We start from the raw sequence: 15,670 nt of genomic DNA on the forward strand, positions 1-15,670 counted from the left end.
GGTGAGGAAGGACTGGCACTCTGGTTCTTACAGCGCAGTGGCGTAAGGGCCAGAATACCCTGGCATGGGAATCAAACCAGGGATTGCTATTGCTGTGAGGCCGAGTGTTTGTGTGTGGGAGGGAGGGAAGGGAAAGGGGATAGGAGGGAGGGAGGGAAGAAGGGAGAATGGAAGAGAAACGGACGTTTGTACATGCGTTGTGTGAGGACTATAAGGACGTAGGAGGAGGCGAGAGAGAGAGAGAGAGAGAGAGAGAGAGAGAGAGAGAGAGAGAGAGAGAGAGAGAGAGAGAGAGAGAGAGAGAGAGAGAGAGAGAGAGAGAGAGGGAGGGGGGAGGGGGGTTAGACATTGCATGATGGCATGAGAAAAGAGAAACATGCATGACTGCCGGTCGACCATGCGAGGCACCGAGGCTCCCACACAAGTCTACCCTTTACCTCGTATTTTAGCGTTGCTGTTGGCACTGTTCGCCCCTCCCCCTCCCTCCCTCCCTCCCTCCTTCCCTCTCGTCCTCATCCTCCTCTCCCTCCCCTCTCTCCCCTTCCTCTCCTCCCTCTTCCCTCTGTTCCTCCTCCTTCCCCTTCCCTCACTCTTCCCCGGTTTACGTCAGCACAGATGGGTCTTTCTGGAATCTTCCCCGATGGTGCCAATGCTGGATCCGGCTAATGAATCTTGCAATGGCGGCCATGCATTGTTGTTGTTTCTGTTCTTAGTGTTGTTATTGTTATTGTTGTTGTTCTTCGTCTTTTTCTTCGTCTTCCTCGTCTTTTTTTTTCTAAAACTGTTAAAGATAGTGGTACTGACCAATTATTTTAGGACCCGCCACCCCCTTTCTCTTATCCTATCCCCTTTCTTTCGCATATCCAATTTTTTACTATTTTGATAGGATTCGATTATTCGTGTTCTTTGCCACAGCTAACTAGGGAATAGCACTGTGTTAAATGTTGAATGTTGACGAAAATGTGTAAAAAAAATCCTTTCATGACTGATCAACACACCCCTTTAACATTATAATTTATTTTATTGTATTTTTACAAGTCTACATTTTCCTTTTTTTCTTCTTTTTTCCAGGTTTGTATCTTTGGAGAGAGAGACGCGGTCGGGCGATTTAAAGCGGCGAGTGCGCACGTGGTGAGTGAGGAGGGAGGGTGGGTGGGTGTGGGTGGGTGGGTGTGGGTGGGTGGGTGGGTGGGTGGGTGGGTGAGTGGAGGATGAAAAGTATAAGGTAAAGGAGGAAGGAAGGGGGGAGGGGGGTTGGTAGAAGAGGGAGGAGTGAGGAGTTTAGGGATAGGGAGGAAAAGAGAGAGAGAGAGAGAGAGAGAGAGAGAGAGAGAGAGAGAGAGAGAGAGAGAGAGAGAGAGAGAGAGAGAGAGAGAGAGAGAGAGAGAGAGAGAGAGAGAGAGTGGGAAAAATGACGACGATGAGGGAGGAGGAGGGGGGAGGGGAGGTCCTGATGATGAGGAAGGCGACGTGTTTCCTTTTGAAATCGAGGACATCGCGACAAAAGCCGAAGGATTGCATTGAGAGCGAGAGGAGAGCTTTGCTTTTTGTGAATGTATGCTGTATATCGAAAGTCAAGTCGGGTGTCCCTCTGGTGTGACGAGGACCGTGTGAACTTTTGTGAACTGGGGGGTAGGGGGAAGGGGGGATGGGGGGCACGAGCAGGGGATGTGTCTGTGTTTGCTTGTATGTGTTTGTTTGTATGTATGTACGCAAATATGTATTTGTGTGTGTGTGTATGTATATATATATGTGTGTGTGTGTGTGTACGTGCGTTCTTTGACCTCTCGCCGTTCCTCCTCCGCCTCTCTTTGTCTTCCTCCTCTGCCTCTCATTTCTCTCTTGCCTCCCATGCCTTCTCTTTTTCCAACTTAAATCTTTCCGTTATTCCTCTCGTATTTCTTTGTATTTTCTCCTCCTCCTCTTCCTCTCACGCCTCTTCCCCTCTCCCTTTGCTTGCTTCCATCTCTTTTTACTTCCCCTCTATCATCCACCCTTTGCACTTGTTTTCATCTCTCTCTCACTCACTTTCTCCCTCCCTTTTTCCTCCCCCCCTCCCTCTCTCTCTCTCTCTCTCTCTCTCTCTCTCTCTCTCTCTCTCTCTCTCTCTCTCTCTCTCTCTCTCTCTCTCTCTCCTCCCTCTTCCCTCCTCCCTCCTCCCTCCCTCTCCACTGTTCCCCTGCCTTGGGCAGTTTCTCCCCCTGCTAACCCCCCCCCCCTTTGCTCTCCCCTGCCAGGCCTTTGCGTTGAACATGTATTATTGACGTAGTTGACGACGGTGTCCACACGCTCCCTACTTGCGGCCTGGGCGGAGGAAGGAATTGAGGGAGGAGGAAGGAGAGGGAAGAGGGAAGAGGGAGTAGAGGAAAGAAGGAAAGGAGAAGCGAGGAGTGTAGGTGAAGATCGGAAGGTCTTTTTTTTAGGATGAGGAGGATAAGTGGAAGATTAAGGAGAGTTAGAGTGAGGATGAAGAGGATGAAGTGGAGTGAGGAGTGAGAATAGCGAGAGCGGCGATGAGGAAGAGGAAAAGTAGACCAAAGAAAGAGGTGATGGCGACGAGGAGGAGCTCGAAAAGAGGAGAGTGAGAAAGAGGAGCCGGAGGAGGAGCGACCTTGAGCCACGAGGCCCCGTGATGGTATATCCACTTAGCCGGGTCCCTTGGGCGGCCGTCACGTCACCCTGCTTCACCTGGCCCGACCATCACGTTATGCTGACCTCTCCTCCTTCCTTCCTGCCTGTCTGCCTGCCTGCCTGCCTGCTTGCTTGCTTGCTTGCTTGCTTTCTGTCCTTTCTCCGCTCGGCATCTTTCGCTTTATTCAGGCCTGTTGCTTCTCTTTGGTATTGCTTTTCTATGTTGTTATTTTCGTTGTTGATATTGTTTCAAAATCATCATCATCATCGTGAAAAGGGGGAAAAAACATATCGGAAAACACAAAAAGGTCACACGATATAATCATTTCGCAACGCAAATTTTCTGATGAACGTGTAGGCCCCGTTGTACCGCACGGTTCTTGAACTCGGAAACTATAGATCGGCGGAGTTAAGAAGGGCGGAAAGAGCAATGGAGGGATGGGCTTTGCAAATAATTGTGAAGGATTTGAAAAGGGCGACGTGGATAAGGGAATTGACTAAGGTATAATAGAAAAAAAGACAAAGATGGAGATCGGCTGGACACTATAGAAGACAAGATCCCAGAAGAGGCAGACATTTGTCCAACCTTTGCACACTATCCGTGGAGGGAGAGGTAGTGCGAATAAGTGAATAACATACTTTTGGCACCACCGCGGTCACAGCCATGTCACGAATTTCCTCGCCTGCTTGAAGGTCCGAAGCTTGAAAAGAGTGGTCCAAGAGGTTTAGAATGGGTAATGGGCATTGCATCATTTGCAATGCCATAGCGATGGCCATGTCATGAGTGGTCATCGGTCTTATAGATTGAGTAGTGCGAATTGTGTTATTCGCACAATCCGTTCCTACCGCAAGTCACAGCTATTTGAGGAGACACAAAACTAGGAGCGAGGTTGTTGATTCGTATAATTTATTCGATTACATATGTACAAAGATAATATTTATCAGAACCATAACCATACCTATTTTACCTAATTAATTAACAGACGCAACCGCGGGAGGTTTCGGAACGTACCCGGGTGTTGAACGAGGCCTTACTGTATTTTGTTGTTGTTTTGTTTCACTCTGCTGTGTGTACAAAAGAGACCTCCTTTGCCATCGCTACCGAATCGCGCGCGGGACCCACTCTCGCGCAACGCTGTCGATTTTCGGGAAATCGTTTTTAGATCAACAGATCGGCCTTGGGCGTTCACGTGGATGCGATTGTGGGTGTTGGAGTGGGCGGTTGGGGATGCATGTGATTGTCACTGCTGATGGAGTCTAAGGGGATTGATTAGCTGTACCGTCTTAGGCATGAGTGAGAGGAAAGGTTTGTATATGGAAAGAGAAGAGAAGAAGGGAATAGAAGGGAGAAGAGAAGAGAAGAGAGGAATTCGTTGCTTTACCCGGCACAGAATAAATTTTCCACTCCTTGTGCCGACATGGTTATTTATCCTGTTAATATTTGACTCTTAGAACAAATAACGTTATGTAAACAAAGCAGGCGGGAGCACCTTCTTCTCCTCGTGCACCCCTACCCCCACCCCCTCTCTTACCCCTACCCTTACCCTCTCTTTCCACCCTTTACCAACTCCTCTTCTTACTCCACTCCTCCTCACCTGCCCCTCCCCCCCCTCTTCCGGGCTCTGCTGTTGATTCTCTCTCTCTCTCTCTCTCTCTCTTCTCTTTCTGTGGCACCCTGTTTGTTTTTCTTTCTTTCTTTGTATTTCCTGACTTTGTTTCTTACTTTTGTTATCTTCTGTTCTTCACCTTAAATTTGCTACCTCCTGTTTTCCTTTTTCCCTCACACTCTTATTTCTTCTTCATTCACCTCTTTCTCCACCTTTTCCTTTCTCCCTCTTCCACTTTACCCTTATCCACCACCACTACCTCTCCTCTCCTCTCCTCACCCTCACCCTCCTTCTCCCCCTCTTGTTCTTCCTCTCCCTCTCCCTCTCCCCTCCTCCCTTCATTCTCCTTTTCTTCCTCCTTTTCTTCCTCCTCTTCTTCCTTTCCCCCCTCCTCATTCTCAGCAGAACACACACACAAGCAGCTCTGAACGTCGGCGACACACACACTCTGCAACACACACACAGACACACACACACACACACACACACACACACACACACACACACACACACACACACACACACACACACACACACACACACACACACACACACACACACATACACACACACACACGAGGCACGCGCGTGCATGTATCACAGGTAGAGGCATCTGGCCGCGCATGTCGCGTGGCACCAACCTCATGATAGTCGAGAGGGCACTTGGCCCTTGCACAATGTCATGTCAAGTCATGTGACATGATTCAAGCATTGCCGCGACAACAGCAACATTGCACGTAATGATTCCGCTTCTGATGTGAAATATTTAAAGCAAAAAAAATACCACGAGTTCGGTCAGTGTTGTTATGTTTAATTCAGGTGTTTATACAGGTAGGCACGGTGGGTCCTGCTAATCAATGATGCGGAGGCGGCGGGCAATTCAGCCCCGGTGATTTATTCGCACGCGGAGAATGATTTATTGAGTGGGCGAGGCGGGGCGGCGCTCGCCACACCACTTCGCCCGGATTTATGGGCGTCGCGTCTTGATTGTGCCCTCATTACTTGGAGGAGACGCTGCAGGAGGGACCGAGGGGAGGTGGGTGGAGGGGGAGGGTGGTGGTACGGTTTGTGGAGGAGGAGAGATGAGAGGTAATTGAGGATGAGCAGAAGAAAAATTAAAGGGATGGAAGAGGAGGAGAAGTAGAAAAAGAAAATGAGTCTGAATCGAGCTTCGGCAGAAGATGGTGACGACGGAGAGGTCTTCGGCACTATAGATGATGATGGCGTTTGAGGCGCTGTGGCGTGACGTGACGTGACGTGAGGCGACGCGACGCGAAGCGACGCCGAGACGCACTCTCCTCGCCTGCCTTCGCGGAGGGGCCTCGCACTCGACCGGGCGGGAACGTGGCTCTTGTTTTGCTTTTCTTTGAACGTTGTCTGTCTTGTCTTTTTCCCATTAGGAGGTTTATATTGTTTGTATAACTATGGCTTGTATTGTTAATTTATTATTTCTTTCTTTATTTATTTACTATTATTATTATTTTAAAACTCGTATCATTATCGATGTCACTGTTGCTTTCATTATCGCCATTAATATAGTGGTTGTTGTTAGCACCGTTCCCGTTGTTTATTTATTGGTAGCGACTTTATCGCTACTTTTCGTGTTGCCTTTCTCGTGAGTGCCTTGGTCGGGTTTCTTGTGATTCGTGTCCACAGTCGTCAAGCGCGCCCCACGATGAAACGAGTCCTCCTCTTCCCCCCTCCCCTCCAAATGAACCATTCAAATTATCTTGTCCCCTCCCCCTCTCCTTTCCCTTTTCCCTCCACTTTTCCCCTTTTTCTATCCCCTTTCCTTTCTCTATCCACCCCCTTTCTCTTTCCATCTTTTCCCCCTCTCACTCTCCTACAACCTCTCCCTTCTTCCTCCTTCACCTTTCTCCCCCTTTCCCTTCCTCTTCCCTTCCCCTTCGTACCTTTCCCCTTTCCTCCCCTTCATTTTCCCCTTTCCTACATCACTCATTCCCATTTCCCTCTCCCTCCCCTTCCCTCCTATTCTTCTTCCACTCTCCTCCCTCTCCCTCTCCTTCCTCCCTCTCCCACCCTCTCCGTCACCCCTTCCTTCTCCTTCTCCTCCTAACCCTCCCTTATTCCCCCCACCTCTCCTCCCTTTCCTTCCAACCATCCCCTATTCCCCCCACCTTTCCTCCCCCCACTCCCACGCCTTCACTCCACCCTTTTACCCTACCCCTTCACCCCACCCCTTCACCCCACCCCTTCACCCCACCCCTTTCACTCGCTCTCGATCCCAAGTGGTATTTACAGCCGTGTCATTACATCTCTTAAGAAAGGGCCTGACCCCTGGAACCGCTTGCTTTACGGACGTGTGACTTATGCGTGTCTCTCAATCAGCTGTTGTTTTCCTTGGTGTTTGTCCTTTTCGCTGTGCTTCTATTTAGTTTTCCTTGCCTTTTTTCCCGTTTTTTCTTTTATTGGTCTTCCTACTTCCTTGTTCTTTCTTTCTGTTTTGATTTCCCCCGTTTCTCTGTTTTCATGCACACACACACACACACACACACACACACACACACACACACACACACACACACACACACACACACACACACACACACACACACACACACACACACACACACACACACACACACACACACACACATATACATATACATGTACATATACATGTACATATATATGCATACATACCTATATATGCATACATACCTATATATAAACATACATATATACATACATATATATACATATATATATATATATATATACATATATATATATGTATATATGTATGTATATATATGTATATATGTTTATGTATATATGTATATATGTATATGTACATATACATATATGTTTACATGCATATATGTATGTATATGTATATATATATATATATATTATATATATATATATATATATGTATGTTTTATATATATGTATGTATATATGTGTATATATATGTATATATGTTTATGTATATATATATATATATATATGTTATATATATATGTATATATATATCTATGTAAATGTATATGTATATATATGTATATATGTATATGTATGTTTGTATATATGTATATATGTATATATGTATGTGTATATATATGTATGTATATATATATTATATATATATATATATATATATATATATATATATATATATATATGTATATAATGTAAATACGCGCGCGAACACACACACACACACACACACACACACACACACACACACACACACACACACACACATATATATAAATATATATATTGTAATGTGTATATATTTATATAAATAATGTATATATATTTATATGTATATTTATTTATGTATTTATGTAATATCAGTTAAGAGCATAAGGACACCATGTTTTCATCAGCTGTATACATGTTCGCCGAGAACAGGTGTTGGTGGAAGGGGAAGTAAAGTGGAGCATGACTCAGGTGTGGCAGGGTGTTGGGAGTATACGTTTAGTACAGGTGTAGGTTACAGACAGACAGACAGAGAGCAAGGGGAGTGGAGAGGGAGTGTTATCACTGTTGCGAGTAAGGAATAATGGATAGATTGATTGGCCGATAGGTAGTAGATGAGTGGATGGGAATAGTGGGTTGCATTTTCTACCGCCGATGATTGTATCTATTGCGAGCGACAGATTTTGTCGTGATTATTTCTTCCTACTTTCTTCTACTTCTTTTTCTTCTTCCCATTCTATCTCTCATTGTCTTTTCATATTCTTATTCTTATTATCATTGATATATTGATGATGATAATGATTATTTTTATTATTATTATCATTGATGTATTGATGATGATGATAATAATGATTATTTTTATTATTAAAATCATTGATGTATTGATGATGATAATAATAATAATGATTATTTTTTTATTATTATTATATCTTCCTTCCCCGCGAAATATCGGAGGCGCTGGCAGGTTAGGAAAGCGTTAGTGTAAACGCGATGACAAGTTCGTCGAACAGATCATTAGCGGATCAATGTATATATTCCCATTTCTCTTCCCTCCCCCACCCCCTTCCCCCTTCCCCCTTCCCCCCACTCTCCTTTCGCCGACTAAGACGCGGGCGATGACGTCACTCTTCGGGTCCTTTCGTTCTGCGTCTCATTTGATTTCGTTTTATTTTTAAAATGTGTTTGTTTTTTTCTTGATGCCTTTTCTTTATTTTGCTCCGTTCGGGCAGTGCGGGTGAGGAGTGAGATAAGTAGGAGGGCATTTTGACCCTCCTAGAGGTGAGCCTTTTCAGCCGCCGGTGCCATTGGATCGCAGAAGTGCCAGCATCAGAGAGTGCCACGCCACGCGGCGCACACTGCGGCACTCGTGTGAAGCGTCGCGCGCGCGCGCGCACACACACACACACACACACACACACACACACACACACACACACACACACACACACACACAGAGATCACAGCTCACCTGCGGTACCGGGCAAAGAGGAGGAGGAGGAGGAGGAGGAGGAGGAGGAGGAGGAGGAGGCCGCCGCCGCGACTTCCTCCTATCCCACCTCATGCCCCCTCCCTCCCACCCCCCATCCTCCTACCCCCCATCCTCCCACCTAAACCCAGCTGGTGATATTTGTACTATCGACCCGTCAGATTCTCGCCCGGTTAATAATTGATACGCCCCGGCCAGGCTAGATGTGCACGCGTGGGGGGAGGGGGTAGGAGGGGTTGAGGGAGGGGAGAAATGGATGGAAGGGGAAGGGGAAGGTAGTGGGGTGGGATGGGGGGGAGGAATAGCATTGTAGCTTTATGGTTGGGTGTGAGGTTCAAGGAAGGATAGAAAGAGGTGGGGGGTGTTTTAGCTTTATGGAGGTTTTTTGGGGGTGGAGAGAGAGAAAGGGAGAGAGGAGGGGGTGATAATTTTTTAGGCTTCTATAGGAATATTTTTGTGTGAAGAGGGGGGAGGGGAGAAGGAGAAGGATGGGTAGATGTGACGATTTGATATAGTGAAAGAGGGGAAAGGGATTATGGTGAGACTCTTCTAAGTGGGCGTTTTGCGAAGGTCGCCCATTGTGACAAGAGGGGAAGGTATTGTGACTTGGTGGATAGTGAGGATAGTGAATCATGCCCTGCGGTTGGGTAAGGTCGGATCGAGGGGGAGGACCAGCGGACGGGGGATTGGGGATAGGGGAAAGATGTGCGAAGGGAGAGTAGGGATAGGAGGAGCGGGGTGCGGAGGAGGTGGGGGAGGGCCAGAGGAGATTAGGGTGTGTGTGTATGTGGGGGGGGGGCACCTGTAGCGCGCCGGGTCTTATGAACTGCCCAGGTATGTTAGAGAGTCTTTGAAGAGATCGGCGAGGAGGGGGATAGGGGGGTCGGTAGGGGAATGAGAGAGAGACGGAAATTAAGGCAGAAGGGAAGGTAGAAGGGTGGGAGGTGTGGTGGGGGGTTAGTCGGGGTTAGAGATAAATAGACAAACAGATAAGTAGACAGATGGATTGAGTGGTGGTTTGACGGGAAGAGAGAGAAAGAAGGAAGAGAGGCTTGGTGAGAGAGGATTAAAAAAGAGGGAAAAGAGGGCTGGCGTGAGAGGAGGGGTACCTTCGTAGCGCAAAGCGGGAAAAAGTGGGCCCCATGTCACCCTTATGATAAATATTTAATATCCCTTGGCGATACCTTGAAGGGGGGCTGAAGGGGAGGGGTGGGTGGTTAAAGAGGAGGGCGGGGTGATGGGGGGGGGGGCAGATTGGGAGCGGTAAAAAGGCAAAAATGGAAGGAAGAAGGATGGGGAACAAGAGGAAATGAAGGGAAGGAGCTTGGAATGACTGGGATTTGGTAGCAATACGTAGTGGTCGCCGATAAGATTTTACACATACATGCATGAATACACACACACACACACACACACACACACACACACACACACACACACACACACACACACACACACACACACACACACACACACACACACACACACACACGTACGTACGTACATGGAAGATGAAGAGCGTCGTCTGTAAAGAGGAAGGATTTTTGTTATAGGTATGTGATCGATGAGCGTCGCGGTGGGAGGGGGAGTGACGGGGGAGAGAATGGGGGGGGGGGGGGGGAGGTAACAGGTGTGTAAGTAGAAACACCTGTAAGTCTGTTACGGAATAATAACAGGTAGATGGAGGGGGGGGGTAGTGATGGGAGGGGCTGTATATAGAGGAGGTAGACGGGGTAGAGGTAGATAGATACGTGTATAGTGGAGAAAGACTGCACTGTTGTTGGAGGAAGGGGATGGGGTGAGGGCGGTGGGAAGTAGGAGGAGGAGGAGGGGAAGAGAAGGAGAAAATGGGAAGGGGAGGGTTGGGGATGGGGCTTGGGAGTTGCGGGGTTGACAAGTGTATTGTATCGGCAGCGGACACCTGCCTGACAGATACACGGCACGCGGGAGGTTGATAGGAGGTTGGGTGTAGGGGTGTAGGGGGAGGGGGAGGGTGGTGGACAGTGGAGAGGAAGGGTGGGAGGGAGGGAGGGGGAGAGAGATGGAGAGAGGGAGGGCGAGAGAGAGGGAGAGAGAGAGGAAGGGACAGATGACAGGTGTGTTGTGGCGAGTGGGAGACACCTGACTGACAGACACAAGCGTTAATGTCGTCAGCCGCGCGCCAGTTCCCTCGCCATTATTATATTGTCTGGCCGGAAAGCGCGACGCTGTGTCACATTGCCCATCCGCGTCTGTTGACCGTGTTTAATTAATGTCTTTGTAGAGTGATTACTGGTAAACCTTCGGGGGGAAGGGCGGGAGGGAGAGGGAGGGCGGAGGGGGGATGGGGGAAGGGAGGGGTGGATAGGTGGATGGAGGGGAGGGTAAATGGGAATGAGGAGGGGAATGGATGGGCGAGTGGATGAGTGGGAAGGAGGGGAATAGATGGTAGAGTGGTAGGAAGGAGGGAGATGGGAAGAGAGGGGAAGGAAGGGAGGAGGAGGAGGAGGAGGAGGAGGAGGAGGAGGAGGAGGAGGAGGAGGAGGAGGAGGAGGAGGAGGAGGAGGAGGAGGAGGAGGAGAGGGGATGGTCTTCCTCTGATAGACACGTACTGACGGATCCTATTCATCCAGCTGTCCGGGTCTCGTTGCTTGGTTCGTGGCAGGCGCTGTCGTTTTGAGGGGCTTTTTATGCTCTTGTGCTGTTTCACTGCTGTTTATTTTTACTGTTCACATTCGATCCTCTTTCACTCTGTCGCTCGTTCGCGCGCTCACACGCACACGCAAACACATACACACATGCATGCACACATCCGTGTTCAGGTGCAGCTGTAGTCCGCTTTCCTTCAGTGTGGATTGTTGCTTGTGCTTAAAAGCAATATCCGTACGGAGTGTTCAAGTGCTATTGTGCATTTTTTTGGTCATTCATATAGCTGCATGTTTAATACGTCATTTATTTCGTTTTCATGATCGTTGCATTTTCTCTACTCGGCAAGATGAATATATGATGGCGGCGTCCGGTCTCTCGCTCCACCGCCCGCCCGCTCGCTCGCTCGCTCGCCGGGCCGCCCGCCCGCCGTCGCTCTTTTTAATCTCGATAAGTTCCTCGTGTTTGTCTACGTTTCTGCTTACTCTTGCCTTTTTTAAAGTCATTTTTTTGTCTATTTATTTTTGCGAAGACTTTGTTGGATTTCCCTTAGAGTAGTATTTGTGTTTCATTTTGCCGTTGATTAGTGTGTTGTGAGTCACTGCTGATGCTTTCATTGTTAAGGATTTTTTCATCTTTGGCGTTTTTTTTTTCATAACTGTTGTTCGTTTCTTCGTCTGTTCATAGATCTGTCTCTTATTCTACCCCTGTTAGGCTTATCCGCGTCCACATCCACTCGATACACCACCCTCTCCCCCTTTCCCTCTCCCCCTCCCCTCCCCTCCCCTCCTCATCCCCTCCTCTCCCCTCCTCTCCTCTTCCCTTTTCTCGTTTACTTTTCCTCCTGTTCCCCTCTCCCCTCTCCTTTCCCCATCCTCTTACGTCCTCTCTAGCCCTTTCTATCTTATTTCATTCCCCTTCATCCCTTCCCCCTCCTCTCTCCTTGCTATTCCTTCACTCCTTCCTTCCTCCTTCCCTCCCTCAGCCATCCCGTTTCCCTCCTTCTTCTCCTCCTCCTCCTCCTCCTCCTCCTCCTCCTCCTCCCCCCCCTCCTCCTCCCCCTCCTCCTCCCCCCCAACCCTTCGGAGAGCGCATTTAAAGGCATCAACTAAAAAAGACTAAAGGTGCACCGTCGGGCCTCGCAGTCCCATGATTGATCGGCGCCGCGGGTCCCCGAGCGAAAGTACACCTCGATTTAAAAGCCGCGGACGAACATAAATAGCGATAATGAAAGACGCTGTAATAGAGAAGAAGGTGGGGGATGGATGGGGGTGGGGGGATGGATGGGGTAGACGAGGAAGGGTTAGGGGAGGAGGGGAAGATTGAGGGAGGGTTAAGGGAGGGAGGGGAGATGGAGGGAGGGGTAAATAAAGAGGTGGAGGAGGGTGGGGAAGGGGAAGGGCTTATAGGAGGAGGAGAAGGAGGGAGAGGGAAAAGGGAGGAAGAAAACGAAGAAAGAGGAGGAGGAGGAAAACGAAAACGAAGACGACGAGACAACGATGGCGACGGAGAATAGTAATAATAATAAGTAATAAGTAATAATAGTAATAAGAAGAAAGAGGAGGATTAGGATAAGGAAAGGGTAATGGAGAAGGTGCAGGAGGGGTAATGAGTTTGAAGCTGGTGGATCTGGATATGGGGAAGAAGGAAAAGGAAGAAAAGGAGAAGGAGAAGGAGAAAGAGAAAGAAAAGGACGGTAAAGAAAGTTTAGAGAGTCAACTCGTAGAAGAAGACTTCACGATCAAATATATGTTTGTTTGTATGTTTGTTTGTCTGCTTGTTTGTTTGTTGTATGGCATCTGAAAACAACAGTTGTTTACCTCTAGTAGCGAGACGTTTTCCCAAATATTCGTCCTTCGTCTATTTGGTGTCAAATTCGTAGACTTCGAACTTCTTTCGATTTCCATCTGGGTTTGCCCGGCGGCTTGGAAGGCACAGGATAAGCGGGCGGCGAAGGCGGGCGGGCGGGCGGGCGTAAGTGAGCGAGCGAGCGAGCGAGCGTAGGAGCTGCGGGCGGCCGTGACCCCCGTGACCTCCGTCGACGACTCGCGTAATGGCGAACTGCATTTGTTTTAATGTACGGGAAGAACGGGCGGAGCATTCTACTGCTTGCGTGCTTTTGGTTGAGGCCATCCGAGCACACCGTACACACGCCCGCGCTGTTTCAAATTCATACGTATGCACACTTTTACCATTGGAGAAGCACTTGGTTAAATTTACTTACATTCATTTACTAATACTAACATACGTTAATGATTTCTGTCTCTTTTATTTCTCTCTCTCTCTCTCTCTCTCTCTCTCTCTCTCTCTCTCTCTCTCTCTCTCTCTCTCTCTCTCTCTCTCTCTCTCTCTCTCTCTCTCTCTCATACACTTTCCGCACCATTAGTCACTTCCAGCCTGGCTCACGACATGCACACGACTGCAAACATGTGTTAAGCATCACGCCCCTGTGCAGCGCCTGATGAATCATGACAATCAAAGAGACCCTGTGCATGATAGTGCATGATAAATCAGTGCGCATGACCGACGGTACTTCTTGGCACCGTGTTTATGTATATTTATGTGTGGGGGGGATTGGGGGGTCTTGTGTGTGTGTTTGTGTGTGTGTGTGTCTGTGTGTCTGTTTGTCTGTGTCTGTGCGTGTGTCTTAGTATATACATGAATCTCGAATCGTTTTGTTTCGTCATTATATTTGTACTATTCATCAGGTTACGATCTCAGACGTAGTACTGCTTTGTCACATCCCGTTGATACACTCTTGCTGTCCTTGCTGCTGCTGTTGGTGGTGGTGTTGGTGGTGTTGTTGTTAACCTTGCAGTTAGTTATATATGCTGGCCCCCTTTGCCCGATTCCGAGTGCATGGAAGGGCGCGAAACACTTTCTGCGCCAGGGCAGGGGGCTGAGTGCAGGGACTTCACCTGGGGCTGCCCACAGTCAGGCACGCTGACTCCCACGCCCTTGCCCTTGCGATAGACACGGAAGTAGAGTTGCAACAATGGATAGCGAAGGAACGCATTGACCTCCCTGCCCTTGACACGCTTGTGCTTTGTTCCCTCCCTCCCCCTTTCCCCTCTTCGCTTCTCTTTCCCCTCTCTGTTTGCGCCTCCCCCCCCCCCCCCCCCACACCCCCCTCTTTCTCCTCTTTCCTTCTTTCTTTCTATTTTTTTCTCTCTATCCTCCCACATCCACTCCTTTTTCTTCCTCCTTTTTTCCCTCCCCTCTCTCCTCTCTCCCTCCCTTCCTCCCTTCCTCCCCCTCCCTCCCTTCCTCTCTCCCTCCCTCCCTATTTTTCTCTTTCTCTCTCTCTCTCATTTTTGATGCTCTTCTCCAGTCAGCCCTTTTGAACGTCTCGTTTGCTTTTTTTCTCTGCGTTCTTCTCTCCAGTGTCCGTTAGATTATGATAATTAGTTTTATTAAAATCATTGTTACATCTGTTTGTAATAGTTTTAAAAGTTATGGCATAAACGATAGTAATGGTAGTATCATGTACATCGCCATTATGATTATGGTAATATCTGCTTATATGATTATTTTAATTTCCATTACTTTTTTACAGGTGTCCAGTGAGGGAAGTGATGACGTCACCAATGAAGGAACGACAACCAGGTAAGTGTACGACACGAACGGTCGTTTCGCGTGGGACAAGGAGAGGGACAAGGAGAGGGAGAGGGAGAGGGAGAGGGAGTGAAGAAGAGAGTGAGGGGATGAGAAGGAGGGGGGTGGTAGGGTGGTAAGGTAGATTGAGAAGGGTGAGGTGAGGAGTATTGATTGATGTAGGAGAATACTCGAGATGAAAGAAGGGAGTAGAAAGGGAAAGGTATATAGAGGATAGGGAAGGAAGGAGGGAAGAGGAAAAAATAGAGAGTGGTGGAAGGAAGAAAGGTAGGAGAGAGACAGGCAGGGAGAGGGGAAGGGTTATAAAAAAAGAGTAGGGGGAGGGGAGGGTAAGGAGGGAGGGGGGAGGGAGGGACAGGGAAAGAGTTTCAAGGAAAATTACAGTTGGTTGAGGCGAAGTTCTAGTTGCTATGGCTACGTGTGGCAAAAGTTCCATAGAGACAAAATAAAATTGCGAAAACTCTTTGTACGGAGGAGGAGGATGAACAAGAAGAGAAGAAAGAGGAGGAGGAGAGAGAGGAAGGGTGAGAAGATAACGCAGTCTGTGCTTCTTCTTCTTATTCTTCTTATTCTTCTTCTCTTTCTCGTCCTCCACAATCTTTTCCTTTTCCTTCTTATCTTTCCTCTTCTCCTTTTCCTCCTCCTCCTCCTCCTCCCTTCCCCTCTGGTCCCTCCCACTCCTCGCCTTAATCCCCTTTCTCCCCCTGTTTCCCCTTTCCCCTTCTCCCCCCTCCCCCCTCCCCCTCCCCCTCCTTCT

General features: G+C 48.3%; 1 protein-coding gene across 6 annotated transcripts in view; it reads left to right on the top strand.

Moving 5' to 3' along the window:
- LOC122249886 (uncharacterized) overlaps nt 1–15,670 on the top strand; it is a 370,052-nt gene that overhangs the window by 291,241 nt on the left and 63,141 nt on the right. For 5 of the 6 annotated variants that reach the window (XM_086549173.1, XM_086549171.1, XM_086549174.1 and 2 more), the window contains one exon: nt 14,855–14,904. The gene's annotated coding sequence lies outside the window, so the exon portion shown is untranslated. Of the gene's footprint in view, nt 1–1,071; nt 1,132–14,854; nt 14,905–15,670 lie in introns of all 6 variants that reach the window. The other variant, XM_086549172.1, reaches the window with a different exon arrangement.

This window comes from Penaeus japonicus, unplaced genomic scaffold (assembly GCF_977035675.1).
Source record: "Penaeus japonicus unplaced genomic scaffold, GWHDUDI00000001_assembly GWHDUDI00000021, whole genome shotgun sequence".
NCBI classification, from domain to species: Eukaryota; Metazoa; Arthropoda; class Malacostraca; order Decapoda; family Penaeidae; genus Penaeus; species Penaeus japonicus.